The following is a 25,797-nucleotide window of genomic DNA, read 5'->3' as shown; positions in this document are numbered from 1 at the left end:
CAAACAAACTACAAACAGAATGGAACACCCATTTCTTCAATGCTATTTTCACACATTAGGAAGCTGAAATCTAACTACCAGAGATTTTAATGATTAATCAACAAATGCTTGACCATGTGCCAGATAAATGTGTAATTTGGAACCCCATAACCTGGGGTCCAACTGTTTTGCAAGTTTTTTTATTTTGTGGGCTACAAAACAGGATTCATTTCTCGTACATCAATCCAGTTGCTCGAGTGAATCCAGTGAAGAGCAGAGTTCCGCAGGGGATCAGTCGCTACTCTTCATGTTGTATATTAATAATTTGGGTGAGGGGTTTGATGGCTTTGTGACCAAGTTTGCAGATGATATAAAAATAGGTGGGGGTGCAGGTAGTGTAGAGAAAGCAGAGACTTTGTAGAAGGACTTGGACAGGTTGAGAGAGTGGGCAGAGAAGAGGCAGGTGGAATATAGAGTAGCAATGTGTGGAGTCATACATTTTAGTAGTAAGAATAAAGGCATAGACTGAGTGGGTTAACATATGCTGAGCATTTGACAGCACTGGGCCTGTACTCACTGGAGTTTAGAAGGATGAGGGGGACCTCATTGAAACTTACCGAATAGCGAAAGGCTTGGATAGAGTGGATAAGGAGAGGATGTTTCCACTATTGGGAGTGAAATACTGAGGCCATAGCCTCAGAATTAAAGGAAGGAGATGAGAAGGAATTTCTTTCAGAGGGTGGTGAATCTGTGGAATTCTTTGCCACAGAAGGTTGTGAAGGCCAAGTCAATGGATATTTTTAAGGCAGGGATAGATAGATTCTTGATTAGTACGGGTTATGGGAGAAGGCAGGAGAATAGGGTTAGGAGGGAGAGATAGATCAGCCATGATTGAATGGTGGAGTAGACTTGATGGGCTGAATGGCCTAATTCTTCTCCTATCACTTATGACCTTATGAATTATCTTTCACCCAGTGGATCGGTCTAGATAAAAATCAGAAGCTGGCTGCATACTATTTAACCTTTATAGCATCAGGAAGGAATACAGAGACCCAATCAAAATGAACCCCATTTGAACCCCAAAATGAACCTCATTAAGCATGCAGGTACAGCAGGCAGTGAAGAAAACAAATGGTATGTTGGCATTTATAACAAGAGGAATCGAATATAGGAGCAAAGAGGTCCTTCTGCAGTTGTACAGAGCCCTAGTGAGACCACACCTGGAGTATTGTGTGTAGTTTTGGTCCCCTAATTTGAGGAAGGACATTCTTGCTATTGAGGGAGTGCAGCGTAGGTTTACAAGGTTAATTCCCGGGATGGCGGGACTGTCATATGCTGAGAGAATGGAGCAGCTGGGCTTGTACACTCTGGAGTTTAGAAGGATGAGAGGCAACCTCATTGAAACATATAAGATTGTTAAGGGTTTGGACACGCTAGAGGCAGGAAACATGTTCCCGATGTTGGGAGAGTCCAGAACCAGGGGCCACAGTTTCAGAATAAAGGGGAAGCCATTTAGAATGGAGATGAGAAAAAATGTTTTCACACAGAGGGTTGTGAATCTGTGGAATTCTCTGCCTCAGAAGGCAGTGGAAGCCAATTCTCAGTGTGCTTTCAAGAGAGAGTTGGATGGAGCTGTTAAAGAATGTGGAGTCAAGGGATATTGGGAAAAGGCAGGAACGCGGTACTGAGTGTGGATGATCAGCCATGATCACAGTGAATGGCGATGTTGGCTCGAAGGGCTGAATGGCCTACTCCTGCACCTATTGCTTATTGTCTATTGAGTCCAGAACCTGGGTGGGGCCACAGTTTAAGAATAAGGAGTAAGCCATTTAGAACGGAGACGAGGAAACACTTTTTCTCACAGAGAGTGGTGAGTCTGTGGAATTCTATGCTGGAGAAGAAATGCTTGTTTGAGGGCGGTGGAGGCAGGTTCTCTGGATACTTTCAAGAGAGAGCTGGACAGGGCTCTTAAAAATAACGGAGTCAGGGGATATGGGGAGAAGGCAGGAACGGGGTACTGATTGGGGATGATTACATTGAATGGCAGTGGTGGCTCGAAGGGCCTATTCCTGCACATATTGTCTATTGTCTATTGCATTTCAGCCAATTAAGGAAAATCTCACTCCCAAGTCATGTAGAAAACAAGCATTTCTTCCCCAACATTTTTTTGCCTTGTCAGTCAAAAGGTTCACGGTGATTGAATACAATGACCTGTAAAGTCATTTATGGAGCACCTAATTATTTTATACGTTACTCTATTGAATTGAAGGTTAAATCATTTGCTAAATATGATCAATACTTCCTAACATGCAGAGCACATAATGAGAAATTGAACAATGCACATAATGAGATGAAGCATAAATGTCATTGTGTGCAGTGTTTCTGTCGATTGGCATACAACATGCTTAATATGGAGACACAAGGAACTGCAGTTGCTGGAATCCTAGGTAAAACACAAAGTTCTAGAGTAACTCAATGGGTCAGGCAGCATCTCTGGAGGACTTTGATAGGTGACGTTTCAGGTTGGCGCTTTTCGAGGACCCTTTGTCTTTCCATATCCTCCAGAGATGCTGCCTGATCCATTGAGTTGCTCCAGCATTTTGTGTTTTGCATATGTTTAATATGACTACCAATGTGGAACTCAAGAAATCAACCCCCATAAGTACCCGGACGTGGCGTTGAAGGATGAGAAGCCGAAGCAAAGAAGTGGAAGATAAATAGCCGAATAGAAACAAAGCTGAAAGGCCAAATAACCGAAAGCTTACGAAGCCGAAATACCAACTAACCGAAAGGGCGGGACGCCTAAAAGCCAACTAACCGAATGGCTGCGTCACCTAAACGCAAACTCACCGAATGGCCGCTCTGTTGAAATGCCACCTACCCAAAAGGCTACGTCACCTACAAGCCAACGAACTGAATGCCGCTCAACAGAAAAGTCAAATAACGGACATGACGTTGCCGTGGGGGCGGGACTTGTCATCGATTGTCCCGACCCTCACGTCCATCACATCACTGGCCAGTGGAGACGGGAGGGTGGGGGTCATTTTCCCACACAAGCCATAGGTGACTGGGCACTCTGAACCCGAGTGCCAAGTTGTAAGCGGCTGAAGGTGACAGCCCCCACTCTCCCAAAGCCACAGCCGTCCTCCGCCTTGTCTCCCCCGTGTGGCCGCACTGTGATGGGCTGTGGGTCGGGTGGAGCGGAGGTGTGGGACAGGCTGGTCCCTCCTCCCATCCAGAGTCACTGACCACGGTGCACCGCCATCGGACCCCAACCCCCACATCAGGGTGATTCCCCCCCCCTTCCGACCCCCAGACCCTGACACCCACACCGGGTGATTGACCCCCACCCCTGCAATGGGGACAGACGGCTCGGGACATAGTAAATCGCTTTTAAAACACGGGGACACACACACATTCCCTGGCGGGCCGATGACAAGTATGCATGACAACTAACAATTTTATCTCCTCCCACTCCCCCCCCCCGCCGATAACAAGAAGCACGTACGTTTTATTTATTACCGTCTGGTTGCCTGCACAATGCACACAAACTCCCATGCACAAAACACCTGATAATCTATAAACTATTTTAACCGAAGATGGACACAGAAAGCTGGAGTAACTCAGCGGAACAGGCAGCATCTGTGGAGAGAAGGAATGGGTGACGATTATACATGTAACATTTTTGTTTTTAAATCTGCCAAAGATCATAGAGCGGATTCACGTCTGACTACACTTATGCAGAGCGTCTCTGGAAGTTGAGAAAACTGGCACTGACAGCGGTCCATGTGAAAGGACAGCACCTACCAACAATGCCTAAAATATCCTGTTTTTAAATTGTCTGACAACAATCTTAGTGTCTGTAATAAGATAAAATATCTAGGGCATATTATTACAGAACAAATGACAGATGATGAGGATATTTATAGGCAACGACGCATGCTGTATGTACAGGCAAATATCCTCTTGCGTAAATTTGGTGCGTGTGCAGATGTGGTGAAGATGTCGCTATTTAGAGCATACTGCACACCACTCTACACTGCGCACCTGTGGTCGAACTATTTAAAGACAAGTATGCAGAGACTAAAGGTGGCTTATAACGATGCCATGAGAACACTGCTAAGGCAACCTAGATGGTGTAGTGCCAGTAATATGTTTGTGGCTGCAGGAGTCAGTACTTTAGAAGCTATCCTAAGACACCACATGTATAAATTCATTTGCAGGATAAATGACTCTAAAAATGTGCTTATTGTGGCCTTGACAAACATAAGGGTTAGCACTACACGCTACGAATCCCAGTTGTGGAGACACTGGTATCGTTGTCTCGTTGTAGGACATTGATCATCTTTTAATCTGGATTTTTAACTTAAGTATTGTGGGTTTTTGTTAAATATAAATTATGATGTTTTTATGTGATATACCATGATTTTATATATATTTATGATATTTGATATGCAATGCATTTTTAATGTAATGTTGCCCCTTGTCTGGACCTTGAGTCCGAAATAAAGTTTATTATTATTATTATAATGAAGGCGCTATGAAACCAGCTGCCGCAAGCCCTTCCCACAAGTCGGGGTTTTAACTCGGCATTAAAAATCAAAAAAGAGTTACATTGATTTTAAAACAAAAATGTTACATGTATAAATAGTTCTTACATTCGGGAACCTGGTTAATTAAATGGTGGGATTATTTCCCTGTCCTAACTATGCCTTTGCTTTAGCCAGTGGTCACATCCACTCCATCCCTCCCTCGCAAAGATGTGAGATTTCATTAATAACACACTTGGTTGAATAGATGCAAGCAGCATGTAAAGCATCTCTTCCATGCGCGCAATACATGAAGCTGATGAAATGAGACAACTGTCACACCAAAGATAGACACAAAATGTTGGAGTGACTCAGTGGGACAGGCAGCGTCTCTGGGGAGAAGGAATGGGTGGCGTTTCGGGTCGAGATTCTTCAGACTCAGTCTTCAGGTCTGAAGAATGGTCTCGGCATGAAACATCACCCATTCCTTCTCTTCAGAGATGCTGCCTGTCCCACTGAGTCACTCCAGCATTTTGTGTCCATCTTCTGTTAAAATAGTTTACAGATTATCTGGTGTTTTGTGCGCGGGAGCTTGTGTGCGTTCCGCAGACAATCAGACAGTAATAAATAAAACGTACTTCTTGTTGTCAAGGGGGGGGGGGGGGAGAGTGGGTGGAGATAAAATTGTTCATTGTCATGCACACTTGTCATCGGCCCGCCAGGGAATGTGCGTGTTCCCGTGTTTTAAAAGCGATTTACTATGTCCCGAGCCGTCTGTCCCCACAACCGGGGTGGGGGTGAATCACCCGGTGTGGGTGTCAGGTTCTGGGGGTCAGGTGGGGGAAATTACCCTGGTGTTGGGGTTGGGGTCCGATGGCGGTGCACCGCGGTCAGTGACTCTGGGTGGGCGGAGGGACCAGCCTGTCCCACACCTCCACCCCACCCGACCCAGAGCCCGTCACAATGTGGCCACACAGGGGAGACGAGGCGGAGGGTGGCCGTGGCCGTGGGAGAGTGGGGGCAGTCCCGAGGGATGCGCACCTTCGGCCGCTTACAACTTGGTGCTCGGGTTCAGAGTGCCCAGTCACTTATGGGAAAATGACCCCCACCCTCCCGTCTCCACCGGCCAGTGATGTGATGGACGCGGGGGTCTGGACCAACTGCTGACAAGTCCTGCCCCCCCCACCCCCCCCCTGGCAACGTCATGTCCGTTATTTGACTTTTCTGTTGAGCGGCATTTGGTTCATTGGCTTGTAGGCGAAGCAGCCTTTCGGGTAAGTGGCGTTTCGGCAGAGCGGCCATTCGGTGAGTTTGCTTTCAGGTGATGCAGCCTTTTGGTTAGTTGGCTTTTAGGCGTCCAACCCTTTTGGTTAGTTGGCGTTTCGGCTTCGTACACTTTCGGTTATTCGGCGTTTCGGCTTTGTTTCCATACGGTTATTTGGCTTCCACTTCTTTGCTTCAGCTTCTCGTCCTTCAACGCCACGCCTGCACATGACCCCCATAATCTGCAGCTTTTTACATATGGTGCATTGGTTTAGCCAAAAATGCATATAAGGTAACAAAATGGAAATGCTACTTAAATGGCAAGATTTTACTTGAGCAGTGATTGTGCAATCTTTATGGTAGGCAACAATTTGATCTTTCCCTGAAGTATCGGACTGGAGATGAGGCATGTAATTTACGGTTTTGGATGGAGGCAATAGATTGAGAGGAGAGCAGCTTCATGGCCACAACTGCTTGTATACTCCGCTGCCGTAAAGTCTGAGTGAGTGTTGAAGAAGTTTGTTTCCTGTTACCAAGAGCATCCTGTCAGTTCGGGTATTAGGTGACAGAAAGAATAGATAGGTGGATACCAGGAAAGAGAGCAGGCAAAGAGTTTAGGAATCCCTTATGGCCATTCCCCTGTAAAACTTGCACAAGTGAAGGAGTTGAGAACCTCCAGTTTAGTTACTCCAACTGTGCAGGGACGTTACCCTGGTAGGTTTGCTCTACTTATCCAGCCCATGAAAACAATGTGTAAACATAGAAACATCGAAAATAGGTGCAGGAGTAGGCCAGTCGGCCCTTCGAGCCTGCACCGCCATTCAATATGATCATGGCTGATCATCCAACTCAGTATCCTGTACCTGCCTTCTCTCCATACCCCCTGATCCCTTTAGCCACAAGGGCCACATCTAACTCCCTCTTAAATATAGCCAATGAACTGGCCTCAACTACCTTCTGTGGCAGAGAATTCCACAGATTCACCACTCTCTGCGTGAAAAATGTTTTTCTCATCTCGGTCCTAAAAGATTTCCTCTTATCCTTGAACTGTGACCCCTTGTTCTGGACTTCCCCAACATCGGGAACAATCTTCCTGCATCTAGCCTGTCCAACCCCTTAAAAATTTTGTACGTTTCTATAAGATCCCCCCTCAATCTTCTAAATTCTAGCGAGTACAAGCCGAGTCTATCCAGTCTTTCTTCATATGAAAGTCCTGACATCCCAGGAATCAGTCTGGTGAACCTTCTCTGTACTCCCTCTATGGTAAGAATGTCTTTCCTCAGATTAGGAGACCAAAAACCAGTATAAAAGAAGGGGGAATTACATTGTGTTGACCCTCAGTATCTCGTACACACATAGATCGTTCCCTTGAAGCCCCAGAGGTACCTGACACTGCCCATCTCCACACACATCTGTGAGTGACACAGCTTCAATCTCCATATTTTAATGTATTTTTCCTGACTGGTCAGATTTAGCATCAATTTAATCACTAGTCACAAGAGCTGAATAACACCCTGATATTAAATATCGTTCATGATAGCCCGGCCAAAGAAAGATGAACACAGGATGATCTCAGGGAATAGAAGGTGAAGTGTAAGAGGTGAAGATGATGGTACAATAACCTAGATTTGAATTCTGGGTTGAGTATTTACTCGGGAGTTTGTTTTCTAAAACAATAGGACAATTGAAAGTACTATTGCAATCTTTGAAGGAAATATTCAGGATACTTGCAGCATAGTAGTTGTCCAATCGGTCTGACAGATCTGTGTGAGTATTTATGAGCCATCAGAGCAAAGTGGGAAGATTTGATTTAATGGTTTCAATGCTGTACACTCCACATATTTTTTGTGACCCCAATTCTTTTCTCTGTGTGTTTATCTAACATCTATGCTACCTGCCTCAACTAAATTCCATAGAGGTGAGTTCAGATTCTAACAACAGTCTAGAAAAGAGAGGTTCACCAAAATGTATTTTGTTTTGATAATCATCACAACTGGAAAATATGTTCACTGTGGCTATCTGATTAAATCTTGTATAATCTTAAACAGCTTTAGCAGGTCATTTCTCAGCTTTTTGTTCATTTCTCTGAGGAGTCAGTCTCTTCAATCATTTTTTGACGTTGATCCTCTCATTTCTAAAATCATTCTAGTAATTTTGTTTCTTTCTTCGTGGCTTCCATATTTATCGATAAGATGGACATCATTACAATCTCAGCACTGCCCAGTTCATCTAGTCAGAAAATTACCCATCCCTGCATAAGGACTGAAAGTAAGCATGCAGGTACAGCAGGCAGTGAAGAAAGCGAATAGCATGTTGGCCTTCATAACAAGAGGAGTTGAGTATGGGAGCAAAGAGGTCCTTCTACAGTTGTACAGGGCCCTAGTGAGACCACACCTGGAGTATTGTGTGCAGTTTTGGTCTCCAAATTTGAAGAATGGAGCGGCTGGGCTTGTACTCTCGGGAATTTAGAAGCATGAGAGGGGATCTTATTGAAACATATAAGATTATTAAGGGTTTGGACACGCTAGAGGCAGGAAACATGATCCCGATGTTGGGGGAGTCCAGAACCAGAGGCCACAGTTTCAGAATAAAGGGGAAGCCATTTAGAATGGAGATGAGGAAAAACTTTTTCACACAGAGGGTTGTGAATCTGTGGAATTCTCTGTCTCAGAAGGCAGTGGAGGCCAATTCTCTGTGTGCTTTCAAGAGAGAGTTGGATGGAGCTGTTAAAGAAAGTGGAGTCAAGGGATATTGGGAAAAGGCAGGAATGCGGTACTGAGTGTGGATGATCAGCCATGATAGTGAATGGCGGTGCTGGCTCGAAGGGCCAAATGGCCTACTCCTGCACCTATTGCCTATTGTCTATTGACTTCATTACCTCATGGGAGCCATTGTACTGGTAGAGACTGACCTTCAAACCATCTCAAGATTGCAATCAATAACACAAGAAAACATGGCACAGAAACAATTTCCTGCATGTCCATGTTGCTTGTCAAATTTGGCATTTCTGTTGCAAGAGAAAGGATTTTATTTATATGTCCATTTTTTCTGAGAATCACTTACAGCAGAAAACAGATTCTTCATTCCACAGAAGTGGTCTGGGGCATCCTGGTGAAGTGCCTGTGGGACTACTTCCATGCTAGGAATGTAATATACTGGCACAGTACAAGGTACCCAGAGGCACAGTGTATGACAACTAATGAGAACAGCTGTTACTTCAAGTACCTCTGTATTCAGTAGCTGGCTGGAGGCTAACTCATTCCCCCTACAGGTTGATGCCACAGCCCTTCCTTCCACCAAAGTATTTATTTTATTAGCCCCACTGCTGCCGCTTGACAGCATCAACAATTCTACTCAATGCTATGATTTAAAAAGCTGAATTAATTATATTTCAATCTAGAGTCATGGCATTTGAGGGCGTTAGCTGCCAATCTCCAAGGTTCACTATGTAACAGTTATGCTTCTCTTTAAAATATCATCAGTTTAGTGCCACCAAGTGGACAAAAGCCAATGTGAGGGAAGATTGCTACAGTTCAGGATGTCCTTTTTGTAAATAGATTTTCTTCTCCCACACACACAAAAATGAACTTTCTGATAATGTAAAAAATTCAAATCAATTAGGAAAACATCTGCAATGTATCTGAGTTATGTAAATATGTTGACTTTGTTTGTTTAACAAAAGGCCAATCTATCTTCTCCAAGTACTATTACATATCGGGCTGTCCCACTGTACGAGCTAATTCAAGAATTCTCCCTGAGTTTCCCCTAATTTGAACTCGGAGAATTATGGTAATAGTCGCTCGTAGGTACTCGGGGCTCTCATGGACATTTTTCAACATGTTGAAAAATCTTCACGAGTCTTCCCGAGCTTACCGCATTTCCCGAGTACCTGCCGTTAGCATTATGAGGCCCTAAGAGACGTCCCGAGCTCCGACGTACCCGCTACGTACATTCTACGTGCTTACCACGAGTTTGATTTTTTTTTAAACTCGGGAGAGTTCTTGAATTACCTCGTACAGTGGGACAGCCCCTATACACATCCATACTGCGGATGCCTACTTGTTTACTGTTAATAGCTTTACTTGCAAGGCCCATTAATGGTTTAGTAGATGGTATGAGATTGAAACCATAGAGACCAAGAGCTCCGAGTCGTGCTGGGTTAACTAACCTCAGCTGAGCTGATTGACAGCAGACTTGTATAATGATCTCAATGCTTTTGAGTTTAAAATGGAAAAGAGTAAAAGTACATCAAGCTGGTGACATTTATCACGTGAAGAAAGACCATTTGAGTAAAGGAATGGGAAGAGACATGGCTTGTACATCTCTGCACAAACCAATGACTGAAATATACAGTGAAAAAAAAGAATATATAAGCAAGCAAAATTATTATGCTGAGTGGTGGATTCACATTTGATGCATTTGCACAATGTGGTCTATTTGATGCATTTGCACAATGTGGTCTATTAGAAGTTGTTTTTTAATGGTTCATTATATTAATATAATAATTGTGCTTTACAATAGCGGGTAATGTAATACTGCAATAAAGTTTAATTTGGTTTAGTTTTGAGATACAGTGTGGAAACAGGCCCTTCAGCCCACGGAATCTGCGTTGGCCAACGTTCATCCATATGCTAGTTCTATCTTACACACTAGGGGCAATGAACACAAATCAATAAACTTAAAACCTGCATGTCTTTTAAACGTGGGAGGAAGCCGGAACACCCAGATAAAACCCACGTGGACACAGGGAGAATGTACAGACTCCGTTTAGACAGCACCCGTAGTCAGGATCGAACCCATATCTCTGGTGCAATATAGCAGCAACTCTACCGCTGCGCCACAGTGCCACCCTCTAAAGCTAGAGTTGTGGCTTTGATACCAGTCAAAGCTTTGCTTGGCAATTTTATAGATGGTCCACCCATGTGTCTTGATTATATTGTGCAGGAGCCTGGCATCATGCAGACCTCACCGGCCAGGTTCTGGATGTTGGTAGCCAGTTCCGTTCTACATTACCAGAACCTGGGGAGTGGAAGGTAATTGGGGAATGCAAGCAATGAGTGTGGGCCAATGGCTAAATCCAGGCAAGTGTATTTAATAATAATAATAATAAATTTTATTTAATGGGCGCCTTTCAGACATCTCAAGGACACCTTACATAGTAATCGGAATAACATATAATTGGAATATAACAAGTAATAAAGACATCACAGAGACACAAATTAAAAACAGAATTCAATCCAAAAACAGAAAATCAAAAACACAGTGTGAAGAGAGAGCAGCGGCAGCCAAAGCGCGCCATCGTCCACTCTCTCTTCACGGCAGCCATCTTGGACACAGACCTACAGGACTACAATTAGACAAAAAAATCATCCCCCCACAGTGGATAGCACTGTGGAGGAAGGCACAATGTCCAGTCCCCACCCCATGTTCACCCCAAAGTCAGGCCTATTGAGGCCACCGCAATTGCCTCTACGGAGGCCCGATGTCCCTGGCCGTTCTCACCGGGTGGTCTTGCCCCGGCGTCGGGAGAGTCCTTTCGGCGGCTGGGCCACCTGGAACGGCCGCTTCCTGGTTGGAGCCCGCGGCTTCCGAAGCCAACAAGGCCGCGCCGGTTTGGAGCTCCCAGGCTCCCGATGAAAAAGTCGGCGCCGCCTCTCCGCACTGCCGCCTCTCCGCACTGCCGCCTCTCCGCACGCCGCCTCTCCGCTCCGCAGACCCGCAGCCCGGAGTTGTTGCTCTCGGCGGTCCAGCTCGCCAGAGCTCCAGCGCGTCGCTCCAGCGCGGCGACCCAGGCAAGGCATCGCCCGCTCCACTCCGCTCCGCTCCAGCGCTTCAATGCTGTGCCGCCGCCGAGGCCGAGGTGCTGGGCGGTCCCCGCCAGGAAACGGCGCTCCAAGCCCGCTGGTAGGCCACGAGGACGGGTCAACGGGCAGCCCGGAGAAAAGGCTGCCACACCGACCAGGTAGGGACCTAGAAATAAAGTTTACACCTACCCCCCACATTAATAAGACCATATCCCCATACAAACAAAAAAACAGGACTTAAGAGTATTTAAGAGTTTTTTTATATATTTGGCTTTATGTCAAATATTGAAGCAATTACTTTCCTTCTGCTTTCATACTTTGCTGTTTTAAAGATGCTCAGTCTTGCCCTGACTTGTTTTTGTTTTGTGTGGAAGAAACATCAAAGCAAATAGACAGGATTATCTAATCCTGACAGATTAGGAAAGTGGGAAGCAGAATATGAACAAGGAGTCCTTGTTCTTCAGTCGATGAAGTAAACATGCAGGTGAAGAGTCAAGGATGTTTTATTGTCATATGTACTTATGTACTTATAATGGAACAATTAAATTCTTACTTGTAGCCGCATAACAGGCATAACATAATACTCAATAAAGTAAAAACACCAATACTAATGCAAAAAGCCCAAAGCCCTTAGTGCAACTAAGACAGCTCATAGTTCATAATTTAGTTAATGTTTTGTAGTATTCAAGAATTTGATGATTGATGGGAACAAGCTGTTCCTGAACCTGGAGGTCACGGTTTACAGACTCCGAAATCTTCTTCCCGATGGTAGGGGTGAAATGAGAGTGGTGTGGGTCTTTAATGATGTTTGCTTCCTTTTTAAGGAAGTGCCTTCCATAGATGCCTTCAATGGTGAGGAGGTCAATGCCCATAATGAACATGTGGTGCCCACTGCATTGTGTAATCTCCCTTGCTCCTGGGCATTTGAGTTGCCGAACCAGGCCATGATGTACCAGAGTATCAATATGTTAATATATCAACATGAACTAGTCAATATGTTCTCTATCATATACCAATAGAAGTTCAAGAGAGTATTCGTGGACAAACCAAATCTCCTCAATCATCTAAGGAAGTAGAAGGGTTGATGGACTTGTTTTTATGATTGTATCAATGTGCTGGGTTCAGGAATGATCTTCAGTGATATGCATGCCCAGCAACTTAGAAACATAGAAACATAGAAAATAGGTGCAGGAGTAGGCCATTCGGCCCTTCGAGCCTGCACCGCCATTCAATATGATCATGGCTGATCATCCAACTCAGTATCCTGTACCTGCCTTCTCTCCATACCCCCTGATCCCTTTAGCCACAAGGGCCACATCTAACTCCCTCTTAAATATAGCCAATGAACTGGCCTCAACTACCTTCTGTGGCAGAGAATTCCACAGATTCACCACTCTCTGTGTGAAAAATGTTTTCCTCATCTCGGTCCGAAAAGATTTCCCCCTTATCCTTAAACTGTGACCCCTTGTTCTGGACTTCCCCAACATCGGGAACAATCTTCCTGCATCTAGCCTGTCCAACCCCTTAAGAATTTTGTAAGTTTCTATAAGATCCCCCCTCAATCTTCTAAATTCTAGCGAGTACAAGCCGAGTCTATCCAGTCTTTCTTCATATGAAAGTCCTGACATCCCAGGAATCAGTCTGGTGAACCTACTCTGTACTCCCTCTATGGCAAGAATGTCTTTCCTCAGATTAGCTTGAAGTTGTTGCCTCTCTCCATCCCCAACCTGCGATGTAAACCGGTTTGTGGTTCCTTGGCTTTCTTCTAAAGTCAGCTCTTTGGCCTTGCTGATGTTAAGGGCAAGGTTGTTCTGGCACCAGATTATTAAACAACAATACAATACAATACAATACAATACAATACAATACAATACAATACAATACAATACAATACAATACCGTACAATACCGTTTATTTGTCATTTGAACCTCACATGAAGTTCAAAAGAAATTTGGTTTCTGCAGTCATACAATTGAAAAGAACCAAGACACACACCAACACAATTTACACAAACATCCATCACAGGGAATCTCATCCTCACTGTGATGGAAGGCAAAGTCTTGTCTATCCCCTGCTCTCCATTCCTCTCCCAAAGTCAAAGTCAAAGCCCCCGGCGGGTGCTAGCAAGTCCCACGGCCACTTAAAGCCGCGCCGGGCGATGTAAGGCCCTGCTCCGGGTCCCGATGTCAGAGCCCCCGGCGGGCGCTAGCAAGTCCGCGGCCATTTAAAGCCGCGCCGGGCGATGTGAGGCCCCGCTCCAGGTCACTCTCAACCCCGCAATTCGAGCGGGAGAAGTCGCCGTTGCTGGTGCCCCGCAAAGCGGTCTCCCACCGGGGACCCGCGAGCTCCCGGTGTCACCATCCACCAGAGTCGGGTCGCAGCAGCGCGCCACCACAGCTCTCCACGCTCTGAAGCCGGCCAGCTCCACGATGGTAGGTCCGCAGCTCCGCAGGCTCCGTGACTTGAGCTGTCATTCCGATTGGAGGCCGCTCCACGGTGCTAGGCCCCAATGGCAACGGAGACCCGACAGGGAAAAGGTCGGGTCCCCGTACAGGGAAGAGATCTAAATGTTTCCCCCACCCATCCCCCCGCCCCCCACACATACACAGTCAAAAACCCACCACAAACTATACCCTCAACAGGACAATAAAATAACAAAAGACAGACGGACTGCAGAGGCCGCTGCGACGTCGGTCGCGCCGCCAACCCTCTCTGCGCCAACCATCAAGCAACCGTGGTTTCATGGGTAAATTTAAAAATGGCTTTGGAACTCGGATTCCCATGGGGTATAGACTGAGTAGAGCACAGGTTTGAGCACACAGCCCTGAGGTTGTTCTGCACTGATAGTTATCAAGGAGGAAGTGTTGTTGCCAATTTGTACTGATTGTGGTCTATTGGTGAGGGATGCACAGAGGCCCAGAGCTCGACAACAAGTTTGGAGGGGATGATGGTGTTGAACGGCAAGCTTTAGTTGATGAAAAACATCCTGACACATGTTTCTTATTAACGAAGCAGTCCAGTATAGAGTGCTCACATCCCCTGTTAATATATTGGGATGGCAGGACTTTCATATGAAGAAAGACTGGATAGACTCGGCTTGTACTCGCTAGAATTTAGAAGATTGAGGGGGGGTCTTATAGAAACTTACACAATTCTTAAGGGGTTGGACAGGCTAGATGCAGGAAGATTGTTCCCGATGTTGGGGAAGTCCAGAACTAGGGGTCACAGTTTAAGGATAAGAGGGAAGTCTTTTAGGACCGAGATGAGAAAATCATTTTTTACACAGAGAGTGGTGAATCTGTGGAATTCTCTGCCACAGAAGGTAGTTGAGGCCAGTTCAATGGCTATATTTAAGAGGGAGTTAGATGTGGCCCTTGTGGCTAAAGGGATCAGGGGGTATGGAAAGAAGGCAGGGATGGGATACTGAGTTGGATGATCAGCCATGATCATATCGAATGGCGGTGCAGGCTCGAAGGGCCGAATGGCCTACTCCTACTCCTGCACCTATTTTCTATGTTTCTATGTTTCTATGACAATAGGCAAATTGTAGTGAGTCCAGATTCTTGTTAAAATAGGAGTTGATGTATGACATAACCAACCCCTCAAAGTATTTCATCACTACTGACGTTAGTGCCACTGGTCAGTCATCGTTGAGGCATGTATCTTCCTCTTCCAGGGCACCGGTATTATGATGCCCTTTTAAAGCAGGTGGGAACCACAGACCTCATTAATCAGAGGTTGAAGATGTCCGCAAAAACTCCAACCAGTTGGGCCGCGCGGGATCTTGATCGATTGGGCAGATGGGCTGAGGAATGGTTGATGGAATTTAACACAGAGAAATGTGAGGTGTTGCATTTTGGGAAGTCTAACATAGGTAGGACCTACACAGTGAATGGGGAGGCTCTGGGAAGTGTTGTAAATCAGAGGGATCTAGGAGTGCAGGTATAGAGCTCATTGAAAGTGGGGTCATAGGTAGATAGTGTGGTCAAAAAGGCTTTCGGCACATTGGGGTTCATTGGACAGAGCATTGAGTATAGAAGTTGGGAGCTCATGTTGCAGTTATATAAGACATTTAGAGTATTGTGTTCAGTTTTGGGCATCCTGTTATAGAAAAGGTGTTGTCAAGCTGGAAAGGGTGCAGAGAAGCTTTACAAGGATATTGCCAGGACGAGGGCCTGAGTTATAGGGAGAGGCTGATCAGGTAAGGACTTTATTCCTTGGAGTGCAGGAGGATGTGGGTTGATCTTATAGAGGTGTACAAAATTATGAGAGGAATAGATTGGGTAAATGCACAGAGTCTCTTGCCCAGAGGAGGGGAATTGAGAACTAGAGGGTATAGGTTTAAAGTGAGGGGGGGGGAAAGATTTAATAGGAACCTGAGGGGTAACCTTTTCATAAAAAGTGTGGTGGGTGTATGGAACAAACTGCCAGAAGTAGTTGAGGTAGGTACTATCACAACATTTAAGAAACATTTAGACAGGCACATGGATAGGATAGGTTTATAGGATGATGGGCCAATCTCAGGCAGGTGGGATTAGTGTAGATGGGACATGTTGGTTGTTGTGGGCAAGTTGGGTCGAAGGGCCTAGAAACATAGAAAATAGGTGCAGAATAGCACCGGCATTCATTGTGATCATGGCTGATCGTCCCCTATCAATAACCCGTGCCTGCCTTCTCCCCATATCCCTTGACTCCACTAGCCCCTAGAGCTCTATCTAACTCTCTCTTAAATCCATCCAGTGACTTGGCCTCCACTGCCCTCTGTGGCAGGGAATTCCATAAATTCACAACTCTCTGAGTGAAAACGTTTTTTTCTCACCTCAGTCTTAAATGGCCTCCCCTTTATTCTAAGACTGTGGCCCCTGGTTCTGGACTCGCCCCACATTGGGAACATTTTTCCTGCATCTAGCTTGTCCAGTCCTTTTATAATTTTATATGTTTCTATAAGATCCAGTGAATACAAGCCTAGTCTTTTCAATCTTTCCTCATATGACAGTCCCGCCATCCCAGGGATCAATCTCGTGAACCTACGCTGCACTGCCTCAATCACAAGGCCTGTTTCCATGCTGTATGACTCTACGACACTCTATGAGGAGTTAGATATTGTTCTAAGGTCTAGAGGGATCAGAGGGTGCAAGGAGAAGCAGGGTACTGAATTTGGATGAGCCATAATTGTATTGTATGATGCCACAGACTCAAAGGGCTGAATTGCCTTCTCCTGTTGCCATTTTCAATGTCTATGAATGTCTACCATTTTGTCACTGTGAAATGCAACAAGCGTACCGATGTATTTTTCAGTACCTACGAGAAAATATTGCAATTCAAACTAAATATGAATTATTTTGGTTTGGAAACAGTTCAGTTTCGTGCCACAAAAACAGCTGCACAATTGCCCCCTACTGGCACCAGATAGTATAGCATGCTAAAAACTGTAAGAAATCCGATGAGATTAAAAGTGTATAAAACTTTCTAAATCTGCCAATATTTTCTAAACAAAGGATATGTTTTATGCATACCCAGTCCAGAAGTGGACTATTCTGCCACGTAATCCATTAGTGCTGGAAACTTCTCCCATTTCTCTTTGTCCTAATAAGGTCAAGATTGCCTGACACTGATTCACATGGGAATTATACCTGTAAGACTTTAACTGAGACTAACTTTAAATAAAAATGTTAACAAAAATCAGGAACTAGAAATTCCCTCATATCGAGTATTGCTTTTGAATTTTCACACGTGAAATATATCTAAGAACTAATTACAATACTGAATCAATTCACATACATTTTGTGTAGGTATGTTACAATACTTACTTTCAGCGGCGCTGCAATTCTGCCACTGGCCGTGTGCGCGATATTGGCGCGTTTGAGGGGGGGGGGGCGGAGTTAAAACGCGTTTTATTTTCCGACCTTGTCCTGGATTATATTTGTTGGAGTGCAAGTTTTTGCTGAAGAATCGTTCCGACGGTTGTTCTGTGTGGTTTTTTTTTAAATTCGCCCGACAAATTAATCGCTGGAGTGATTTTAAAATCAACTTCTGAAGCCGTCAACATCGACAACGGGGCAGGATTTTATGTAGGGGACAGGTAAAAGAAAGTAGTTTATTTTTATGTATAAAAGTGTTTCTTAAGATGCATTTAATTCACATTTTAAGTTGCGAAACGGTGATTTTTTTCCCCGAAGAACCGGCAGTTTATTTGCTGCCGATATGGGGGACTAAAGTCACCGCAACCTCAACGTTCCAAATGGTCGCGTTCCAGAAAATCCCACAGGCAAGTTGATTTAAATGGCCATTAATTTACAGGTATTAAACATTAAATTCCTTCCATTTGGCCTATAAACCCATGACAATGAGTTTTTAAAATTATGTTATATTCTGAATTCTTGTGTGAATGTTATTTGGACAATTAGGCTATTAAAAAATGTTAACCTTAAAAGTTATGGGCTTTTAAATGTTCTCGTTCACAGCTTTTGTGTTAAGTCAACGAAAAAGCAATAGGGAACAAGATGCCAATTTCCGAGTGTGAAAATGGCCATAACTTTTTTAATAGTGAAGATATGAAAGTGTATTAGGTGTCAAATTAAACTTCTTTTTATGCTTTATCTGATGGGATAAATTAAAGACTTGATTTTTAAAATCTCAATATTTTGTAACATTGCTACTTTGTACACTAAGTATATTTTCACAAATGTAATCCAGATCCTCTTGTGTCTAGTATGCTAGTACATAGACCCCTCAGACATGCAGACATGGGACATATTGGAGACAGGATTAGCTGGGCAAGACCTGCCTTGAGAACATGCCTTGAGCCGGATCAATGCCCAGCAGGGAGGGGAACTGTCTCATTATCACTGGAGCAGGCCTGAATCCTCTGGTTTGGACGCATCAGAGTAAAAACCCAGTCTGGCCTAGATCTAATTGCACGCAGTATAAGTTATTCAGAAATAATGTGAAAAGGGCACTCTTTTAGAAAGGAGGTGAGGACAAGAGCACAAGATCAGAGCTTTAGTTATGTATAAATTGATAGATTAACAGAGAGTTAATGTAAATGAGTGGTTGATGGTTGGCATGGATTCAATAGAATGAAGGTCCTATTTCTGTGCCTTATGACTCTGACCCTATGACTCTAACACGACTGCACAAGCATGATTTCCCCTTCGTAAATCCATGCTGACTCGGACCGATCCTGTTACTGCTTTCCAAATGTACGGCTATCTCATCTTTTATAATTGACTCCAGCATCTTCCCCACCACCGATGTCAGTCTAACTGGTCTATAATTCCCCGTTTTCTCTCTCCCGCCTTTCTTAAAAAGTGGGATAACATCAGCTACCCTCCAATCCACAGGAACTGATCCTGAATCTATAGAACGTTGGAAAATTATCACCAATGCATCCACGATTTCTAGAGCCACCTCCTTGAGTACCCTGGGATGCAGACCATCAGGCCCTGGGGATTTATCAGCCTTCAGTCCCATCAGTCTATCCAACACCATTTCCTGCCTAATGTGGATTAATCAGTTTTCACCAATGGGAAAATCATTAAATTTCCAGATTTCAGAGCTATTTAAAGAGTAAAATATGGCAATGTACATTCTATGTATTTTTATATGAATTAATAGTGGCGCTGGGGGGAAAAACAGTAGTTTTAAATATTAAGGCATTGGGGGTCACACAGTTTATTACAATAGAAGTTAACGGACTGAAAAACATTCAAGGCAAATAAAATCTCAATGACCAAGTTGTTGCCAATACTGAGAAACCTATTAAATCATTGAAGTGCATCAATGTAGAGCACTAAAGAGAAACTAATATCACCAAAAAGAAAGTGGCAGAAGCCTAGCTGGACTACATTTATTACGATATCTTGTTCACTTAGTGTTCTGGGTTTCAATCATTGCATGTTTATCATTCATGATAGATGAAGAATTAAACATATCGAAGAGCTATCATTCTAATTGGCTGAATAAAATTGCGGAATTGTTATACGATGAAATTAGGACATTTGACCCATCAATCCTGTACTGGCTCTCTGCAAGAGCAATCTATTCTCTCCATTTTCAGATCTCTCCCTAAATACTGTTCCTCCCAGAGCAATCAAAGCTGGATATCCCCAAGATCCTTCCGGACAAGTAGTGCGGCAATGCCCAGCTGACTGCCTCATTGGTTCCAGGCCCATCTTTTGCAACTTTCCTGGGATGTCAGGACTTTCATATGAAGAAAGACTGGATAGACTCGGCTTGTACTCGTTAGAATTTGGAAGATTGAGGGGGGATCTTATAGAAACTTACAAAATTCTTAAGGGGTTGGACAGGCTAGATGCAGGAAGATTGTTCCCGATGTTGGGGAAGTCCAGAACAAGGGGTCACAGTTTAAGGATAAGGGGGAAATCTTTTAGGACTGACATGAGAAAAACATTTTTCACACAGAGAGTGGTGAATCTCTGGAATTCTCTGCCGCAGAAGGTAGTTGAGGCCAGTTCATTGGCTATATTTAAGAGGGAGTTAGATGTGGCCCTTGTGGCTAAAGGTATCAGGGGATATGGAGAGAAGGCAGGTACAGGATACTGAGTTGGATGATCAGCCATGATCATATTGAATGGCGGTGCAGGCTCGAAGGGCCGAATGGCCTATTCCTGCACCTATTTTCTATGTTTCTATGTAACACTGGAGACCGGTACAAGCTCAGCAGGTTATGTGACTTGGGACCCACAAAGGCACAATACTTTGGGTCTATGTACAGCCTGATGCAGCATACACAAAGGTAGCCATCAGGATGAGGGCGGCATTGGGCACATTTTTGTCCCCATTGTCTGCTGACATGCATTGTGACCCATCAGACCTGCTCCATCCTTGTTTCCCAGATGTAGAGGAAGACAGCCACAATGATCGCTGAGGCAGAGGAGCAGATGGTTCACAACTGTAGTGAGAACAGCAACTCCAAGAGCACCTCGCACGATGAACATATTGTTTTCTGTTTATCAAGAAGGAGCGCTGCTTCGACAGACCCAATTTATGCATGACCTTCGCTATCCGCTCCAGCCAATTCTTGTTGCACATTTTGCCAACCCTCCCCCGAACCAAATCCCTGGCGTTTTCTGGTAGTCAGACCTGATGGTGAAGTAGATGGAAGATCGATTGGGCCGGATGCTGAAGAGCATGGGCTCGGTCTTCCAGTCGTTGACTCTGGCTCCTGATGCCAACTCAAACTGACTGATCAATCTGTGGATCTGAGCAAAAGGCAGCAACATTGTCCATGTACAGAGAGATTTTCATCTGTGTGCTACCACTGTCTGGCAATGTCACCTGGCTTATGCTCTCGTTCATCCCGATGGATTCAGCAAAGGTTCTCTACAGCATACAAACAATGTAGGAGAGTGGGCAACCGTGCCAGACTCCAGGCCTGAGGGCAAAGCTGTCCATTTCCCAACCATTGATTTGGGCGGCACTACAGATATCAGTGTAAAGCAGTTGGATACAGTTCCTGATTCCCTCTCCAAAACCCAATGTTGAAAGCATGTCCATCAGGTACGTGTGCTATCCTGTCAAAGGCCTTCTTCTGGTGCACTCTGACAAGTCACGTGTTCACCTAACTGTCCTGCATGTAAACGATGATATCCCTGAGCAGCACCAGGCTGCCTTAAGGGCCTGTCCCACTTGGCCGTCATTTGCCCATCACGCAGATGGCGTGCGAAGATTTTATACATCACAAAATCCTGCGATGCTGCGCGCGGCCGCCTGTCACTGCCTAAGGCATCGCACACCATGCGTCGTGACGCGTAAATGATGTTGCGTAAATTACGCGCAAATGACGGCCAAGTGGGACATACCCTTTAGGTTTTACTGCATAGGTTTGATCCTGCTGGAACTTGTTGAAAAATTCTCCCAAATTAACACCTTTGATCACAAGTCCATCGGGCAGTGGTCAGCACAGAACATCCTACAGGCACTGCAGGTCAAGAACTCAATGGATCTTGTGGCGTGGTTTCCTGATCAGACTGCCCTGTTTGTCTGGCGAAAAGTCTTATCGCCAGAACGTCCCTGCCGAGCACCACAACCTTGCTTGGCTAGCAGTGAGAGTGGCCCTCTCAGTTAGATCCTTCCTGCACCATTGGAATCCTACTACTGATGCATACTGCCCTTGGGACGGCTGCTACAGAGAGGAGATGGTTGCCCACCTCTACTCAGAGTGTCTAGAAAATGTTGCAAGGATCCTTGTCACTGTTCATCCCAGCTACGTAACAGAAGACTATCTGATTCACAGGCAGTTCCCAGGAACACATTCAGAGTTGGGCATCAAGTCCTGCTGGAAGATCATCAACTCGGTGAAAGACCCTCTTTTGGTCACTGAACATTTTCTGTTGGTCATTATGTTGTTTACAGATTGTTTACATATCTGTTGTGTTGCTGCAAGTAAGAATTTCATTGTTCCGTTTCAGGACACAAGATAATAAGACACTCTTATACCCATGAACCTTGAATGTTGCCCACTAGCCCATTCCAGACTACTGGAGTATGTTCTGGCACAACCATCATCAAGACTCTGAGGAGAACAACCTCAGTCTAGGGTCTCTTTCACCACTGGACATTGAGGGGCAGAACCTGGTGGGGACCCCCTCAAACAGGGGAAGGAATATTATCACCCCAGGTGGCCACATAAGTGACAAGTGTGTTTTGTTTTAATTAAAGATAGGTGTGAACATTACTGAGTATGACGCTAATTAATGTATACAGTAGATGCTGAGAATGTCTGAAGAGCTTTGCACAGTTTTTGTTTTGTATATATATACATTTTTCTAATATATATTTTATTGGAAGCAATTGTACAAAAAAACTTGACAATTGTACAACTCTGGCACAGCTTCAATTTTAACATTTTTTAAACAGAACATTAAATTAAAAAGAGAAGAAAGAGAAGAAGGAAAGAAAGGAAAGAAAGAAGAAATTTGTCGGCCCACCCATGTGCCCGCTCACCCAGCCCTACATTTGGAATTTGTGTTCAATTTGTATCAGTTTGGAATTTGTGTTCAACTATTGCATTGCTCAAGAAATTCAATAAAAGGAGACCATATTTATAAAAATTGTTCTAGTTTATCATTCAAGACAAACCTAATTCTGAATAAGATTTATTATATTTGTACATCTCTGGGAAGGTTGACCACCTCTTCTGGAAGCAGAAGAGGCATTTTCAAGGTTCTAGAATCTGAAATGCAATCTGATAAATGTAGGCGATAACATGATGGAGGGAGAGAGGGAGATGTCGTAGGTGAAAGCAGCTGAAGATTATAATTGAAGACTGTAAGACTGAATCTTGGAGGGTAAGATGATGTGGAAAGAAACCTGATGTAATGTCCTTTCCAGCATTGTGTCTGAGTGAAATCGCAGCTCTCCCTGACTATAATGGCTGCATCTAGTTCCATATCATTGGCTCCTGTTTCACTGTTTAATTGTTATGTGCGTACTGACAATTTAGCTGATATTTAACAGCAGGCCCAGTCACTTCATTTTACATAATTTTTTGTACATTTTTATGTCTATTTATTTTCTCACAATGTATGTCCTCGCTTAACTTGAGAAGCCTTTGCTCTCAATTCTCTTTTATTGGTTTAACCTTGATATATTTCTTGCAGGTTTAACCTCCAACCACCTCGCCTGGAATATTTGTTCCTGTCATTTCTAACATTGTCCACTACTAAGGAACAATTCTAATGCTTTCATACTGAGGAAACGAACTCCCTTGGGAGAACAAGATCATCCTTTACGACCATAACTGATCGCTCCAATTAAATACTCCTAAAGAGTAATACCGATACACTGGAGGTGATTTGAATGTATTCACGAAGATACCAGAAGGATGCAGAAACAACAGTACCAGTGTTTGCACTTCATTCCCGTCTCTACTACTCACCACCACCACCACCACCACAACAGAACTGCACTTCCATACATTTACCATCATTGCCCTTGCTCAGCCTATAAAATGAGGACATTCTCAACTATGGCTTGGGCCCAATATTTCTAAGGTACGTATAACCAAGTGTCCTACAGCCTCCCTAAGCTTCATCTCATCCAAAATTCTGCTGCTCATCCACTTACTATATAAGTGGATGCAATTACGACTTTCAAGACGTTTGGACACATATATTGATAGGAAATGCTAATGAGATTGGGCCAAATGTGGACAAATAGGAATAGTCCAGAATGCCAACTTGATTGGCTTGGACAAACAGAAACATAGAAAATAGGTGCAGGAGGAGGCCATTCGGCCCGTCGAGCCAGCACCACCATTCATTGTGATCATGGCTGATCGTCCCCAATCAATAACCCGTGCCTGCCTTCTCCCCATATCCCTTGACTCCACTAGCCCCTTGAACTCTATCTAACTCTCTCTTAAATCCATCCAGTGATTTGGCCTCCACTGCCCTCTGTGGCAGGGAATTCCATAAATTCACAACTCTCTGGGTGAAAAAGTTTTTTCTCACCTCAGTCTTAAATGGCCTCCCCTTTATTCTAAGACTGTGGCCTCTGGTTCTGGACTCGCCCCACATTGGGAACATTTTACTTCGGAGTCACGTGAGTGACTACGTGAAGAACCCGCTCAGTGCGCAGGCGCGGCATTACGCCAGCAGTGCAACAGCGGCTGCCACGGGAGCTAGGCACTCTCGTTACAGGATGAACCGGACCGTCAGGTGAGTATCCTGAGGTCGGGTTTTCTTTACAGGTGAGCCTTTTTCTGCTTGTGTTTTACAGGCAGAGAAAAAGGCTCTGGATAAAACTGTCCCTCGTTTTCCCGTTGGGGAGGGGGGCAGCAACGGCGGTAGGAGCGACCCGGTGTTCCGTAATTCCCCGACACCGTGCCGAGGCCAGCCCGCTAGTACCTGAAGCAGCGGGCTGGATGCATAGCCACTCGAGAGGCATCCGGCAGGTGTTTCCCGATGTCGGACGGGACGTCTCTCCACCCGCACGGGGGGAGAGAGAGCCGCCTGAGCCGCTGGAGCGGCTCACGGAGCAGATGCCTGCGAGACGCGCTGCTTGAGGGGCGCTCTCGCTACACAAGGCACAAAAGCTCCAGAAGAACCTGTCCCCCGCTCGACTCCAGCGGAGGAGTGTTCCATTGCAAGGGGGGCAGCAACAGGCGGTAGGAACAAATACCGGTCGCCCCGCTATCCTCATCACCGCGCCGAGCCCAGTCCCGCTAGTGCCTGAACTGCGGACTGGATGTCTAGCCATCCGAACAGGCATCCGGCCGGTGGCGTCCGATTCGTCGGACGGGGACATGTCTCAACCTAAATGGAGGAGAGACAGCCGCCTGAGCTGCATCCAACAGCAATTGGAGCAGCTCCAGCGAGATGCGCAGAAAGAGCGCTCTCGCGGAGGGAGGTCAGGCATCCCCTCCACAGTGCCTCATGCACTGCCCTTTGCTCCCTCATTACTGGAGGCTAGCATTGGTGACCAGGGCTGGGCTGGTCTGGAACAGGGGCAGGCGGACGAATTCGGGAGTATGCCAGGGGTGCAGGAACATGAAGAGCTGTTGGGTGTGATGGACCGCTTGTAGCAACCCCACGGGCTGGAGCACCGCTGGAACCAAGAATGGCGGCCAGCATCAACCATTACTGGAAAAGGTGCTCGCTGAGGTGCTGAAACAACACAGCACCAGAAAACGGTGAGGCCCTCAAAGTAAAAAGTGTCAACAGCCAAATCGGGGGGCATGTGGGTCACACATCCAGACCCAAGAACTCAAGCTACAGCGGATCCTAAGGCTCCTGACGTCAGCCATCACAGCCTTTGCTCGTTCCGTGGAGACCACGGAGATGGATACCTGCCAGCAGGATGTGCTGGCATTAATGTGTACCACACAATTTGAGATCAACAATCTACGGAGGGAAACATAAGACCTGCCCTCAATCCCAAATTTGCTGGCTTGTGTAAAGCCCCAGCTGCGGAGACGGACGCGCTGCTATTTGGGAAAGATAAAAACTGAAGGAGATGCAGGAAGCATCAAAAACCTTCGGCCTAATGAGGGCAGGCCCCGGGACGAGCAAACCAAGTCCTCCGATACCCAAGTGGCAGCACCCCACGGCATCCACCAGTCGACGTCCGCAATATGGGACTGGTGAACGCTTGGGGTCCGCACATTATCCCCAAAGATCTTTCAGATCAGGGCCCGCAGCGGACCCTCTGGAAAATGCGCCTCCCCCCAACATCGCCAGCACGTCAGAACAAAATC

General features: G+C 45.3%; 1 long non-coding RNA gene across 1 annotated transcript; it reads right to left on the bottom strand.

The window, feature by feature from the left end:
• Nucleotides 1–352: 352 nt before the first annotated feature.
• Nucleotides 353–24,873, bottom strand: LOC116971686. The gene is made up of 3 exons (XR_004411553.1): nt 24,857–24,873; nt 20,535–20,544; nt 353–504 (listed from the first exon to the last, which is right to left on the bottom strand). It is a non-coding gene; the product is annotated as an uncharacterized LOC116971686 (long non-coding RNA).
• Between the last annotated feature and the right edge of the window lie 924 nt (nt 24,874–25,797).

This window comes from Amblyraja radiata, chromosome 4 (genome assembly GCF_010909765.2).
Source record: "Amblyraja radiata isolate CabotCenter1 chromosome 4, sAmbRad1.1.pri, whole genome shotgun sequence".
NCBI lineage: Eukaryota > Metazoa > Chordata > Chondrichthyes > Rajiformes > Rajidae > Amblyraja > Amblyraja radiata.
This window is presented reverse-complemented; position numbering and strand designations above follow the sequence as displayed.